A 16,959-nucleotide genomic window follows, 5' to 3' on the forward strand; every position below is an offset into this window, starting at 1 on the left:
ACTGGCTAAATAAATAGAATATATTCACCTCACTAAAATGAGTATTTAACATACAGGTTGTATTTAGGTGAAAATCAACATGTTCCTGTGGTTACTAATCAGAAGGGTCCAATATTCCTTTAGGAAGGTGACTAATAAGTAAAAATGCAAACCAAGATTAAAATTGATTATTTAAAACTAAGTTTCCTGTTTGCTGGTTTAAATGATGATTAAAATTGGTAATAGAAATCAATCCACAGCGGTCAAGTCCAGCTTTTTATGAGAAACACATTTTTAATGGCTTTTCTGTAGCAGAATATATCACAAATGAAGAGAAAATCACTTTTTGTGACCATTTATCTATGTGGTAATTTCCTAAGCACAAAGGACCCTTTTACTGTGTTGGGGAAATTATACAAACTGGAAGTTAGTGGGTGAACATCTCTTAGCAGTGGCACCAATTCAGCATGATATCATTCTTCTGTAGACTTCTAGCTTAATTTTAGGCCAGCGTTGAGATAATTTACATGTACGTAATTCCTTAATTACCAACAACTGCACTTTGTAACTTTAGCATAATATCTAGCAATATTATTTACAATTTCTCTCATCAATATGGATGCTTACAAATACCATAGTATATGGCAAGCTGCAAGCTTCACTTGAGCCACTGAATTGTTTTGCCCATCGTTCAATTTTCTTAGCGTACATTCACAAAATAGAGGCATTTTAAAGGAGCAGATGATAGTAACCTGCATAGTACCATCAGAAAGACAAACCTCATCTCAGCTGTCCCCTGGCTGCCTATTTATGGGAATCTCTTCAGCATCCTTTCTCCTCTTTCCCCTTGCTCTTGTGAAGTGAAAGACAACCAAAGTCTTGTCAGTAAGGGCTGAAGGCTGTATCCTCCTATAAACCCATCTAACAAGAATAATAGGGTTAACAGAAATTTAAACTTACCATCAGTCTTGCCAAGATACAAATTACATGGGATGAGCGGCCTGTTCAGATTACAGCTTCCTTCCTCAGGATTCTCAATGGCACCGTTAAATGAGATGCTTTTTGAAGCAGGGATTGCTCATACAGAAGGCATAATTTCAAATGCAATGCATAAAGGGGGAAAATTCAGCATACTCCATAGGGTCAGAATAAAACCCATTGGCAAGGTGATCACTACAGCCCTGCTGTGGAAGGAGTAGAGGACATGTTAAACAGGGAAGGTATATGTACAGTATGCATAGATACAAGTCATGCCTGCCCATTTGCTCTGCCTTTTTCTTGCAGAGTGTGGGTCTGCATCCATGCATATTCTAAGTAGAAGCACATCTCCTACATTGCAGGAGACAGTTCCTCTGCAACAAGGACTCAAATGCAATTCACTGAAGCAGAAAAGAAGAAATCACATCCTGGATGTTAGTTGCTCTCATTTTTCAGGAAAAAAATATTTCGATAAACTTGCCCTCTAAGCCATATGTAACTGCACTTCAAAGCCAAGGAAACAAGAGGCTGCTCCACAATTTGCATCTGAATTCGAGGAAAGAGTAGTGCATGATGCCTGCAACTCTGTGCCAGAGATATTTAATTCTTAGAGTTAAGGAAAGAGGCAGTTCTGTCCACATAAACTTATGGCCCAGTCTGGGTTATAAATTAAATGGCAGCCCCAAGTGTCCTTTACAATGCTATTCAGATGGGCCTAATAAAAACAGCAATGGCTTTTGCTGTGATCTATCTGTCTCAGTAGGGAAGAAACAGGAATGTTACTGAATATAAAGGATTTTGATGTGATGCGGTCCTGTATGTGTCATACCATGCCTAAGAAAAAGTTCAGAATAGGAGCTGATTTATGAAAAATAGTTAATCTCCAGAAAAAAAATCTGCTTTTATCATCAATCTTCCTATCCTTGGTCTAATTTTTTAACAGAAATCTAAATGAAAACTGAAATTTCCCTATTGAAATTGAGTATTTAGATGTTTGATTTGTGTATAAATACCTCATGAGAGGACAGGAGGGACTAAAGAGGGGGACAGTGGCACCCAGCAAGAGAAGAGGTAATTGATATAAACTTACAGACAGGAAATTCAACTTAAATATAATTATTTTTTTTTTTTTTTTTACTGTAGGGGCAGTGAAACACTGACTGACACAAGTTACCCAGAGACATTGTACAGTCTCCATCCTTGGGTGTGTTGAACACCTTACTAAATATTACCCTGAGCAACCTGTTTTAGCTTGGACTCTGCTTCTGACCAGAGACTTCCAAGGGTCCCTTCCAGCCCCACCTGCTCCATGATTTCAAAGTTTCATTAATTTTCTAAGGTAACACAGCAAAATATCCCACTGAGAGACTTACAAACAAAATAATCATGTCAGTGTGTTATACAGAAGCATTCCAGTTGGTTATTTTCAGACCTGTTTGACATTAAATTACAATCACCTCCTTTACCTGTGATTATCTTCAGGTAAATTATTCCCCTTTATTACCTTCCTTTACTGGTCCATCATTTATTTCAGTATCATGTGTCCTGTCAACATATGGCACAGCTAAACTGTGGGAGAAGAAGAACATAAGTGATAATGTACCCAAACTGCAATTTCAAGAGCCTAGTAAAATCTTTTGTAACTCAAGAGAAAGTCTTCTTAGATGACTTAGATGACACCAAGTTGGGTGGCGATGTTGATCTGCTTGAGGGCAGGAAGGCTCTGCAGGGGGATCTGGGCAGGCTGGACCGATGAGCCAAAGCCAGTTCTATGAGGTTCAACAAGGCTCAGTGCCGGGTCCTGCACTTGGGTCACACCAACCCCACACAACACTATGGGCTTAGGGAAGAGCGGCTGGAAACTGCCTGGTGGGAAAGAACCTGGAGGTGCTGGTTGACAGCCAGCTGAGCATGAGCCAGCAGTGTGCCCAGGTGGCCAAGGCGGCCAACAGCATCTGGGCTCCTATCCAAAACAGTGTGGCCAGCAGGACAAGGGAAGTGATGGTCCCCTTGTACTGGGCACCAGTGAGGCCACACCTCAAATACTGCGTTTGGTTTTGGGCCCCTCACTGCAAGGCAGACACTGAGGTGCTGGAGCGTGTCCAGAGACGGGCAACGGAGCTGGGGAAGGGTCTGGAGCACAAGTCTGACGGGGAGCGGCTGAGGGAACCGGGGGTGTTTAGCTTGGAGAAGAGGAGGCTCAGGGAGACCTTATTGCTCTCTACAACTACCCGGAAGGAGTCTGCAGCAAGGTGGGGGTCCGTCTCTTCTCCCAGATAATAAGCAACAGAACAAGATAAATGGCCTCAAGCTGCTCCAGGGGAGGTTTAGATCGGATATTAGGAAAAATTTCTTCACTGAAAGAGTGGTTAAGCTGCCTAGGGAGGTGGTAGAATCACCATCCCTGGAAGTGTTCAAAAAATATGTAGATGCAGTGTTTAAAAGCATGGTTTAGTGGTAGACTTGGCAGCCCTGGGTTAACAGTTGGACTTGATGATCTTAAAGGCCTTTTCCAACATAAATTAATCTATGATTCTATGTTTCTGTGATTTTTGTTTTGTTCAAGAAACTGAAACATTTTAAATTCAACATGCAAAATTACCAAAACTATATAATTTTAATATTCCTGATATTAAAAAAAATAATCTTTGGAAGCATCATCCTATTCCCTTTTTTTCCTTTTTTTTCTCTTCTTCTTCTTCTTCTTCCCTTCTTCCCTTTGTAGAAACTGCATTTCCCACAGAAGAAAACCCACATAGATGCCAGCTACCAATAAGCACTGGGTTAACAAAGCTTAACTAGACACTGAACTGTGCTGCACAATCATCTTTGAAATCCTATTGCCTACTCTGCAGTAGGGAAGGAGACAGTCCAAATTTGGTAACTCCCACAGATGGCTATGGAGAAAAATATTGGGAGCAAGGAGTCAATATCTTAATTCTGCTGTCACCCCAAAGTGTCTGGTTACTGCTATACATGGCAGAAGTTAAGAGCTAATGAGCTGCATGCATCTACCCCATCTGCCAGCTTAGAGGCAAAATATTTGTTCCTGTACACACTGATATAATATCTAACAATCAGTGGAGGATACACAGCCCAGTGAAAAAAGACAACTCAAACGGCTCCACAGCCAGATGAGTTCCCACAGCCCCCCTCCCATCTCTGCCACTTCACAGGGTGCTGCTACACCTTCTGCTGCAGTAGCACGGGGGAGCTGACCCAGCCAAAAACAGCCCTGCTAAACAAAAGAGATAATTTTTCAAGTTGATCTATTCCCTGAACTGTGACTGCCCATTCACAAGAAAGTCAGCAGGACCACATGGCCAGGGAGGGCAAAGAGCAATGACAGCCTGAAATAGAACAGCCTAAGTGGCTGCTGAGTGGGTCTTAGCCTCACAAAATTGTGTGTTGTGCCCGTGTGTGTTTGTGTAAGGGAGACCTTTATCTTTTCAAAGCAAAATTAACTGGGCAAGTACTGGCACTTGGTGTAACGGATAGAACTGGCACCTCTCAGGAAATTAAATAACATTTAGTTCAGTCAAGAGAGAAGTTTTGGAGAGGAAGATTAAATCTGTACATACCTCCTGGAGGACTTCGGATGGACTATAAAAGCTGGCATCCCCAAGGGGTTCTCTCCACAGTACACAACCCAAGGTGTTACATACATACATATCCAGGATCCTTAATGAGTTGTACACAAGGAAAAGTTGCGGTGCATTAGCTGGACTGAGAGACAGACCTTCCTGGCTGATTCTTGGGGGATGCAAATTACACAAAGCTCCTCTGCCCCTGTCTTTTATAACTGTGCTACTTACCTTGGATGTGCACAATCACAGCATTTTCCGTTTACTTTGCTCAAGTTGTTCATGATCTCAAGGCTCCTGAACAGCAAGGTATTCTTCACCTGAAGGCATGGCCAAGCTGCAAACTGTGTTGCAAAACACTTGCACGAGCACCCCTGCTCCCAGCCTCTTCCCCAGCCCAGGCGAAGGGCAGCAGAGCAGCTGCTGCTGTAGTCCTGATGGCACAGTGTGCGTCTGTGAGCATTTTTCACAACCTTGATGTACAGTCCCTTTTGCAAATGGCAGAATCCCTTATCCTCTGTGTTCATACAATATATACATTTTTTTTGGAAATGGAAAAAAAATATCTAGTAAGTACAGCAGAGAGACAAAAAAATACTCAGCAATTGATGTGTTGTGACATTTATGTACACCAGTAAAGATCAGCCACCATATATTAAACATAATATACATTGTAAATATATTTTATTCCATTGCTGTTCTTGAGGAATGAAAGTGTTTCTGAGGACAGGTGTGAGAAATGAAAAGTGCTTGGATTGTGTAGGGAAAGATGATTCTGAATAACGTTAAATTTTTAATAACTTGTGAGTTGTGTCATCAGCAGAGCAGCAGTAGATGTGAGAAAGTAGAAGTAAGAATCACATGGAAATCTCTCTGTACATATCGCTCCTGTTAACTTTCATTTTTTCCCCCACCAATCTTTTTGAAGGATGCTGCTGACTCCGTCTTCTGCTGTTGTGAGTCATGTTGTGCTGATCACCTGCCGGAGCCCAGGAGATCTTTAGGCAAGAGGCATATGCAGGCTGGGAATAAGATCTGTTTGAAGGGAAAAGCCAGCATCTCTTACAATTATTTTTTCTCCAGCAAGGAAACAGAAGTAGTGGTGATTTATCTTTAGCAGAGCCGGCTAATTCAAAACACACTATCCTTTTTTCACTGCTTAATACTGAAGAAATACAGTATTGGTTGCTTCCTAGTAGAAATTAAAACAAAAATAGGTTTAGGCATCGATTGTTCTTGTACAACCAGCTGCTACCAGTTATCTTCTCTCATCCTGTTAATCTATGGAGAAAAACATGTAACCACCTATTATACACTACGATACAGAAAATCTGCACAACGTGGGATGCAATATTCAGCTCACACAGCTGGAGTTCACTTGACCAGTTGTGTGCTGAAGATCAGAGTAAGCTGACAATTGTTTAAACACATCTTCTTGCTCAGCTGGTCAATTATTCACAGGTACAGCAGAGCAGGAAAATGGCTTCTGCTAGTGTGAAATGTGCATCTACATCTATCAATGACTTGCTGTGAGATCTTTGGCCATCACTTCCCTTCTCTGTGCTTCTGATTTTCCTCCCATTCCTCACTCTTTGCTAGCCCAGGCTCATATAGTCTGAGTGGCTGCCTTTTGCTGTGTAACGTGGAGCATGAGATCCCTGATGTTGGCCAGAGCCTTAAGGTGCTGCTGTTCACACTTAAGTAATAGCTGCTTCTTTTTCCCTTCTGTAAGTTACAGCACCATCCTTCCCTTAAATGAAAGGTGCTAAGCTGGAGCTCAACGTAAATTAAATAGTCCCTGCCCTGCCATGGCTCCTCTGCACAAGACAGGACAGCCTACAGAAGGTCCAGCCCAAGGTAACATGAGATGAATATCTCAGCATCTTTATGTACTCAGTAACTCTTGAAAACCAGAACAAGAACCATAATCTGTCTTTCAACTTGTGAACCAGCCTGAACTCCTGTTCAAAAGGTAGACATAGTCTACTGCCTTGCTTAACATGGTTTTTAGAAATCCATTAGTGTTGCTGTGTTCAGCTTCTGCAGTGATGACATCCAAAGGTTTAGAGGCTAACAGAAAGAAATTTTGCCAAAATACCAACCTATGTGTCTTTTTGAAGGCTTATTTTGATATAGAAAATCCCTATTAATTCACAATAATAATTTATTGCAGTCTCACACCTCTGCAGGAGCTCCTGTTGCATTGATAGAACTAAAATCTCACATGCCTTATTTTGTTTGAAGGGTTTGCAAAGCTTTGTATCTGTTATATTTATTATTTAGAGAATACTGTAAGCATGAAATGCTTTAAAAAAAAGTAGAAGACAAGGTCTCTGACACCAAAAGTCCTGTGATCTACTTCAAATACAATACATGTAACATCAGTTTAGATGCAAATGTGTGTAAAGGTGTCATTTATGTGGGAAAAACAATGTACAAGTTTTCATTAAAAGACAAAAAAGAAATTCTCAAAGGGCCTTCACTGATCTTTTTGCTTTGAAATGATGCAATGAAGTATACTCACAATTCTGTTTTTGAACTACAGCAGTAATGAAAGCTGGCAGCATAGTACATTTGTGCAACTTTACACTAACATCCCCAGACCTGAGCCTATTAAAAAGAAGAATAATCTGTACTGAGAAAACAGATTTCATATTGAAGTATAGTATGATTACAGAAACAAATCAAAAGCCTTCTTATCTCATATATATATATATATATATACACACACTGTATGTAACATTATCCTGTAGGTTTAATTCCCTTTGTTAATTTGTAAGATGTAGTAACTTCTAACTCCAGACCTCTGCAAAACTGTTTTGTTTTCTTTTTTACTCTCTGCAGACACGTAATAGATATCATGATAGCTCCTCTTGCAAGAAGTTAGGATTTGGTGGTATACATGTGCTGCTTCTGTCCTTTGGACTTTTTTTCATGTTATACTGCAGTTTATGCTGAATATTAGTTGTGAATGTGCATCACACATTTGACCTTTAAAGAATATATGTTATATATTATAATATAATAAACATAATACAATACCTATTGTATTATGATATATAATATATATGCTCATATATTATATATGGTCTCATCACAACCTATGGGAGCACTGTCACATTCTGCGGAACACACGAGGAAAAGGAAAAGACTGGAGTAAGAAATTGCTGTAATGCACTACTCCTGCATCACAGACAATGCACTGTTAAATAGTCAGTGAAAAATTGAAAAACACATATGGCAAGAACACCAATAAAGGACTCTTGCCAAAACATCTTTATCTGCTGTGAGAAAAACAGCCATTAGAGAGTACCAACCGCTTCACATCTCAGTTATATTGTTGAGGTCCTTACTTGTTTGCTTTTGGATCAGAAGGAGATTGCTTGGGAAAAGAGTGCATTGTGCTTACTTTTCTGGAGCAGATTTTCCTAGATTTTGTATGAAACAGCAGGCTGCTGGGAATTAAGTTGCTGTGAGCTCCAAAGGTCACGAATACTTCAGTACTTCATTTACGCTAATGATAGGCACTGTTACAGACCAATGTATTTAAAAAAACTCCACCTTTCCCTGCAGAAGAAACAATCACTTTCACTTTATGTTCACTAGCGGTGTATCTTGAGTGGTTTTATACTGTAAATATTGTTTATTTATTTGCATAGATGCCGGGGATCACCTTCTGCTCATTAGAGCAGCAGACGTGCAATGTAATTCCATTGAAGTTAATCAAGTAACTATAGCTTCTTACTGATATAATGCCCACACTCCTAATAAAAACTTGTCTGTGGAATGTTATAAATTCTTTGAATTTTAATATGCAGAAACATATATATTGAAAAAAAATCTCAGCCATAATACAGTACTAAACACTTCAGAAAGAGTCGGCTTTATCTTGCATCTAGCAATCACTTTTGCTGATTGCCAGTGCACAATTACATGATTGTGCAAAGATTTAATTCTGTTCTTGCACGACACTGGGCATTTTGCATGTCAATGAGCCTACTCACACGTTGTGAGCTGTCACATGCATTTGTTATCACTCATACTAAGCAGTGGTTTGCCATGCCAAAGTGAGTATACATTACTGTCTAAAAGGAGATGAGGACAGAGAGGGGCACATCTATTTTCTGTGTCTATACCAAGTTAAAAACCACAAAGGAATAAGCCCCCAGATTTCATTACTAATGACTAAAACTAAAAGCATGCAATTAAATTTATAGAACAGATTACAATGAAAATTAGCAGCATTTGAAACGTAAGTTCTTTGCATTTTCCGGCATTGATTAAAAGAAAAAGAATGTAAGAAAATGTAAGTATATTGCTAGCAAAGCTGAGTAATTCTTTATTCTCTGAACAAAATAAAATCTTGAATGTATGTATTGTAGGCACATCACAAAGTATCACTACATGACAGAAAATGTGTCAATTATGCTAGTTTAATGTGAGTTGAAGATTGTGAAGCAGAACAACATGAAGTGTCATTATGTGATATAGCTGGACTTCCAAGACTTTTGTGACAACAATCAGGTGGAACACAGCATTGGAGACAAGGAAGGGAGGGGCTTCTAAGATATTATTTCATGTTAGACTTGCTGCAATCAGCTATGCAAATCTAAGTGTTTCATTCATAATTTGTTTACCTTTGTTAAAAAGGTGGACAATGCCAGAAAAATTAGTAAGCTGTGGGGTAGCTGCATTGTACCAAATATTTTTAACAAGATCCTGTAAAACACTATTTTACTTGGTATAGATCCAAGAAGACATTGACCCGTGTTCTTGGCTATCTGGCATAGAAGCGATCATAATGCAGGTATTTGAACTTTTCACATGTTTCCCATAACATACATACCCATTTGCTTTGCTGGATTAGGACCATTTACACAGGAAACCAATCTACCTGTTTACCTTGAACCAGCTGCTGGATCAAGAGGATACTAAGTTACTGGACCTGTATAACAAAATCTGGATGAAAAAGATCTAATTCTCCAGTACTATCTTAGATGCACACCCCAGAAGTTGGGACCAGTCCTGAGAAAGATTATAAGGTAATACTCTTCTGATCTTGTACCATTTTAAAAGAGTAATAATTTATTCCTGATATGTGTTTTCTGCCTCCCTGATAAATTGTTATAATCAGTTTCTCACTCTGTAATCCTTAATTTTCTTAATAACCTCTTGTGAGAAACTCTGCCTTGTCTTAATGCCATCTTTTTCATCTGCACAATTAAGATTAAATTATCAGGTTTAATCACGTATTACTCACAATAGGCAGATTTGGATATCATTTAAAAAGATCCCAATCAAATCTAAAAGCCCTACTGAAATCAATGGAGTTAGGATTTTTGTAAGTGATAACAAATAAGGCCACAGGCTGTGCTGACTTGGTGTGGAACAACAGTAGGTGCTGGCTGGTACTAGCTTTTTGAGCTTCTGACCTTGTTCATCCCACTGCGTTTTGACTGGCTGGCCATTTCATGGCTTCTGCTGCCATTAATGAGGTTGTTAAATAGCGGGAGGTTATGGAAAGCTGATGAATTTTGAGAATTTCAGACTTCAGAAAAATCTTCTTTCAAATTTAATTGACAGCTTGATCTTCTGGGAAAAGTTAGTAACCAGAAACAGTCAGTCTGAGACATGACCTGCACAACTCATTTGCTTTGTGACCTCCTTGAGCTTCATCACTAAAATTATAGAAAGAGAGTTTTCATAAAATTCTGCTGCCTATAACAAATGGTTTGAAAGGCACAGAAATCACACTGAGACAATTACTCTCTCAGGTCTGTAAGTGTAAAGAGGAAATCAGACTGGGAAAAAGTTTCTAATCTTAGTTGTAAGATCTAAGGACTGCCTTCTTTCCCCCTTTATTTCGTCCTAGAGGACAGAACAATGGTGAAAACATTTGTGATAAGTCAAAGCTAACTAGAAGTTAAGCAAAACACAGATCTTAAATTAGATTAGGTGCTTCAAGGATGGTGAACATGCACTCTGTGTACAGAACTGCTGTACACAGAGTACAGCATTGGGATATCATTGGAAAACAAATGTTTGGGTTTTAAACTTCTTAATGCCTCTTCTCTAACTGAATAATGAACTGCATTCTCCCTGCCAAGACAATGCATCTTAAAAAAACAGCATACAGATTTTTAAAAGGAGTCATGTAAAGACCAAGTCTAGAATTATTTATCATGTTTTAATTACTCCTTTTAATAAATATCAGTCATGTCAGCAGTACTGAACTCTTGAAGGTAGTGTATTACATTTCGTGGTTTCATCTTTTGTCATGGTAGTATGGTCCACCAGTGTGTTCATCAAAAATCAAGGACAAAGCAATCCCAGAGACTCATAGTAGCATTTTATCCATGCAGAAATTCCTGCAGAGATTACAAGAGAAAAACATAGAATAAGATTTCTACTGGGCAAGTCTGAATTTTTGTTAGATTTTACCATTTCTGTGTACATTTTAGCGCAATAACAGTGCTAACAGAAATGCAGTGCACAAAGCCTTGTAACTTGTAACTGGTGAGGATGCCCTCACCAGTTTTGAGCAATTCTGTACACAGAGGGTTCACCATCCTTGAAGCGCTAAATCTAATCCAAGGTCTATATTTTGCTCAACTTCCAGTTAACTTCGATGTATCACAGCAGACCAGCAGGTATCAGTAAAACATGAAACGCCAGAAATCATGTTCTTAGCAGTTCTGCTTCCTGAAACAGAAGATCTCAGAGCGAGATGAGATTTTTATTCTCAAATTATACACACTCATAGTGCTGTAATCTGTGGCTAAATATTTGATCTATGTATTTTATCTTGTTTTTTATACAACAACTTGTCCACTAAGACCAAAGCCCTTATGTCTCAGATGGACAGATTAAGAAATGGACCAGTGTGGCAGAGCTCTGCAATTGTATTACTACCAAGAGGGAAATCAATTGGTTTCAATAAAATAAAAATGAATTTTTAGTTAATCATCTCCCAGTTTTCTTTGAATTTTCCTGTCCTTGAAGATTTTACTTTTTCCTTGACCTAAAAGACAGATTTTCTGTATATTATCTCCAATATAGGCAAGTCATGAGCTGCTGGAAACATCTCCCGTTACATTCTCATGGAATTACCATTTCAATTTCCAATCCAAATAATTTTAGACAAGTTCAGATACATTAGCTTAGATATGTTAAGGCATAGGAGCAGGGATTTTTTTAAGCTTCAGAACGGAAGGACAAAGACCTCCTTAAAACACAAATTAAAAATTTGATAAAACTGTCACTGTTCATCTCCCTGAAACAAGCACTTTCTCTTCTTCTCAGTAAACTGCTGGCTTTTTATGATATGCTATTCAAAAGTCAAGATCCTTTCCAATTCTCAGACATCAGATATTCCATCGTATTCATTAAACACATGAAGAGTGTAGAAATATTATTTGTCAGCATTGTCCTTCCCTTCCTCCAGCAAGCTCTACAGATTGACGCTGGTGTGGTTTGCCTGTACAGCTGCATCCCCCAATTAGTTCTTGTCGATATGGATTTCTTAACTGACTGTAACAGAATCGATGATGAGTCTTAATTTGTGGTGCAGGTACATGATACACCTTTGGTATATGAAGTACATTTGGAGTAGGGGTGTACGCAAAAAGATTCCCCCACCCCTACCCCCCTAAGATATGTCATATATAGTGTTGTAAAATGACTTAGACTGAGAAAAGAAAAAAGCAAATAGCATTGCTAAAGCTTTTTAATATTTACACCAAAACCAAATGGGCTGTCATATATGAATGAAAATTGTATGTTTGTGCATGTGACAGAAAGTCTTTGAAGTGTTTCTAGCCAGCCCTTGTGAAGAAAATCAATATCAAGCAACAAGGATGGAGCTTTCAGTTCTACTAATGCTTCAAACTGATAATCCATTTGGAGGAAAAGCATGTCTAAAGTTCTGTTCTAGTTACGTAGCCCTCCTCTCCTGCTGTGCAGGGCTCAGGTGCCAGCTGCCTTGACTGCAAACCAGCAGACACAGTCCAAAACTAGAAAAATCTTTTGTCTGTCCTTGCCCACTCAGAATTCCTGGGAATTTGTATTCTGAAAGATGAACTTTTCAGTATTGCTTCATACATATCCTTACAGAAATCACACTTCATGGTTTGGGGATTTCACTTAAGAACTTCGTTATTAAATTTTTTTCCTCCAGCCCCTGGTGTAAATCTCCCATGTTTTAGAATCTGCCAGAAGCCAAAGTAGCAGAGGGCTTTCATGTCTGTATATGGCTAGAAAATCTAGTTTGTGAGACCCTGGTGTTTTTTTGCTATTCCTGCTTACTGTTGCTGAGCAAAACAAAAACCCACCCAACCATCTGGCAGAACTTTTCCATTTCTTCCAGATTACCAGCTTTGTTTCTCTTTCCTGCCTGTTTTTTTTTTTTGTTGTTGTTGTTGTTTTTTTTCCCCTGAAATCACAGGGCCTTGCTGAACTTTAATCTCTCGCAAGTCTCTGTTTCTAAACAGTCTGGCGGCATTCCCCCCTTTTCCCATCCTCCCGTGGAGCAGTTCATGCACACACATCTCGCTCCTGCTGCAGCCTTCGCCTTTGCCATCCTCACTGCTTCTGGGTGACCTACTACCATTCCCATCACTGACTTCTTTAACAAAAAAAATTATTACATTTATTTAATATCTTCCTTACAAAAAATGTCTGCAAGCAGACTGGCTGGGAATTTTGGTCATGACTGTCCACTCCAAACACACATACAAATGGAAATCATAGCTCTTTGAAAATTCCAGTCCCTGGGATTTAAGATAAGCCAAGCAGAACAAAATGTTTTGCTTCAGTTTTCACAAAGGAAAACTGAAACAAAATTTGTGATCTTTCTAAAATGGAAACATTTGTTTTTTCCAGCCAAAGTGAACCGTTTTGTCTGGCATCAGTTCAGCGCTAGCCTGTCTGCCTGTGGAGTTACAGCTCCTACCAGGAGCAGCAGACTGGTTGTCTGTGGCATATATACCTTGTCATTTCAGTTCGGGGAAAATCAAGGACACTGTTCGATGCAAAAGGAAAGTTGTTTGCAACATTTTGTCCTTGTGAGAAAAACTGGAAACATTTCTATTTCATTTAATCATAACCAATTACATTTGGTGGTTTGTTGTTGGGGTTTTGGTTTGGGTTTTTGTTTGTTGGGGTTTGTTTTGGTTTTGGTTTTTTGTTAGCAGCTGAAATAAAATATCAATTATTGTTCCATGTATTCTACAGTACACTGCTGCACTGCTCAAAATATCTTTTAAGTTTTGGCCCTTAATACCTAAGCGAGATTTCCAGAAACAGGGGGTTGTATTTTCCTTTCTAGGTCAATAAAATCCCAAAGGAACGTAGAATGTTTTACGTGACAGTTATTCCCAGACTGAAATCCCTAGACCTTTCCATTAATTTATCAACCAAGTAGAATTTATGAGGTATCTAAATTGGAAATTAGATGTGTATTTTAACGGTCTGTTCCCCCTGTAAGCGAATGAATAAATAAATAAATCACACTACTTTTGTGGACAAAATGCAGTTACTTGCATCTTTCTATTCAAGTTTTAAACACTTGCAGATCATGTGTATCCAATGAAAGGAAGAATGATAGAAAATTTGTCACATGCCCGTGATGCACTGTGCAAGAAAAAAATCCATTTGTTGATAAGATGGAAAGTAATAAATATCATTACAAGGATAAACCACAGATTCTAGAACACCTCATACTGCTTAAGATCTAGAGAATATTATTCATCAGGTGTAGAACACTGCATGTTTCACACATTGAAAAACAGTGTAACTCAACCCATTATTGCCACGGAGCTTTCAGATCAACTTGGTGTTTTAAGATTTTAATGAAAATAATTAATAAATGAACGTTAGAATTCAAACCCCAGGTTTACAATAATGTACATGATGACCTAACCAAAATAAATGATCGCAGACATCTGTAGTAGGAAACCATTTCACACGTACATCCCTATAACTCATAAAAATATCACCTACTTTTACACAAGAGTTGCTATTCTAAAATACTTGTTAGGGTTTTTTGTTTGTTCGTTTTGTTTTTTTAATGTTTTCTTTCCCGGAACATAATCTTTGATAATATAGCTGATCAAATGTAAATATATTAGTATAATTAGACTGCTTGGAATGTGCTAAAAATTGACCTCTGACCTCTGCTTATGAAAACTGGACATGCTTGATTGCTCCTCACCAACACAGAGCATGTTCAATTAATGCTTACATTATAAGGATTGTGCTAACAACACAAATGGAAATTAAACCTTTTCACTGCCCATCTGCATCTGAACATTCATAAATTGAAATAAGTGTAGAAGAGCTGCACTCAATCAATTTCAGCTTGAGTCCCTGACCTGATTATGTTATGCATGTCAATATACATTCTCTTAATCAATGTGGTTCAGCGAACACTAGTAGTAAGAAAAAGGGAGACTATTGTCCACTTATTGCTACCCAAAATATTACCAGGAAAACAATAGAAAGCAAATTAATAGGGAAAAACATCAACTAAAGACAAAGCTGTTGTTTTATGTTTTCCTATGCTGAGAAACCAAGCAGGTAACAGTGTCACTATTTTTCCCTTGATGACCAACTGTGGAGCTTAACAACTACACAAAAAGGCATATCATCTCTGAGGAAAATCAAATGCTACACTTAACTGCGTATCACCAATCATCTGCTGTTGCAGACAACAGGAAGGCACCTGCTGGAAAACTGTAATTTAGAAATGAAAGAGCAGCATTGGGCCCAAGGCTTCCTACCGCCCTCAGCTCTCTACATTTCACATCAGCCTGATGTGGTGTCTGCACAGCACAGCAGGCTTTGTGTTTTGGTTTGGTACACACAGAGAGCTTGCTTTCTTCTCAATTCTCTCATTTCTTGCTCCTTTTCTACCTTTTCCCTAACCAGACTGCCACGGTGACACCCACTGAAGCCACTGGACAGTGGTTGGTGGCACACACAGCACGTAAATGGTTTCAACAAGGAAATATTTTCATCAGTATGAATTGGTAACAGAGGGTCCCACACAAAGACCAAGTTTGCAAGGCTGCAAAGAGCTGATAATGATGTTTGAAGGCATTAATTAAGTTTCTGACAAAGATAGCTTTTTACTCAGGCTGATGCAGATCCTTGGAGGAAAAGAGGTGATGGACTGGAAGAGTCACTGAGCACTGGCATAGAGACTGGCTCAGGAGGAGAAAAAATACCTACAATTGGCTTGTGTTATTTCTATGGTATCTTTTTCTCTTCCCTCTCAGAGTCAGGCTATGGATTACACAGCACATGATTCAGAAGGAATAAAACATCCTCTGGTGTACAAGTGAGCATGTGTTGCTTTGCACAGATGGGAGTTGGAGGATTCCAAATATCTTTTCCCACCACTGCTGAATGCACGTGGTAGACAGCTTCTTGTTTTAGCCCATTGTGATGAGCTAATCAATTCTGGACCTGGGAATAATATTTAGAAAAAGACAATTTAAGTTCACCTTCATGCACCAAAACAAATTAAAACAAGCAAATCAAACATGTTGAAACAAGCTATTTGGAGCAGACTACACTGGAACACAAACCTGATTCCAGCACAGTGTGACAACTGTAGTCAGGCTTGAAGAGATAAATATGATGGTGGCTTTCCATCTTGCCTTCCAGAAACCCAGCCAAATCTTATGAACACTCTCTTCCTCCTCTCCCCCCGTGCTCCTCTAATCTAACAACTCTGAAATCCAAACAGGTGAGAGAGGTTTCCATTGCATGTATCGAAGCATATACATTTTTGTCTTATTTAGCTCTATTTTTTTCCCCAGTCATGGATGGTCTTCAGGTGCACTGCAATTGGTTCTTATTTATTTGCACAGTAATTTCAGAAAACACTTATAGGCCTGAGATTTTTCACACATATATACTATGATTTTCAGCAAATAGCAAGAAAATTTAGCACTATATGCTTCTGAGTGAAACACAGAAAGATGGTCCCAGTCCCAAATGGAAACAGCTGCAAAAAAAAAAAAGTACATGGCCAAGAAAACACAATATTATCTGTGAAAGAAGAGCCACAGGCAGTAGAAAGTAAATGAGTAAAGCTTAGGGTATATTTATTTTCAATACAGAACTATGTGAAGTGAAAGCACAAACAAATAAATGGGAAAATAAAAAATTCATTAAACTACCATGGGGAAACATTTTGCCTTTTGGTGTTTAACAACGACTGATATTTTTTGCTCCCATAGTGGAAGATTAGAATCAATCAATGGAAGAGAAGGAAGCAAGTTTCTATTTCAATCAGTGCAGTTTCTCTAAGCAAATGCCTTTACTGAAATATGTCAAGGCAGCAAAATAATAGACATGCAAACTGAGATCTGGAAAATTCTGTTTTGGCTAATTTGGCTACTACAGGTGGAAA

The sequence above is a fragment of the Falco rusticolus genome, chromosome 6 (assembly GCF_015220075.1).
Source record: "Falco rusticolus isolate bFalRus1 chromosome 6, bFalRus1.pri, whole genome shotgun sequence".
In the NCBI taxonomy this organism is placed as follows: Eukaryota; Metazoa; Chordata; class Aves; order Falconiformes; family Falconidae; genus Falco; species Falco rusticolus.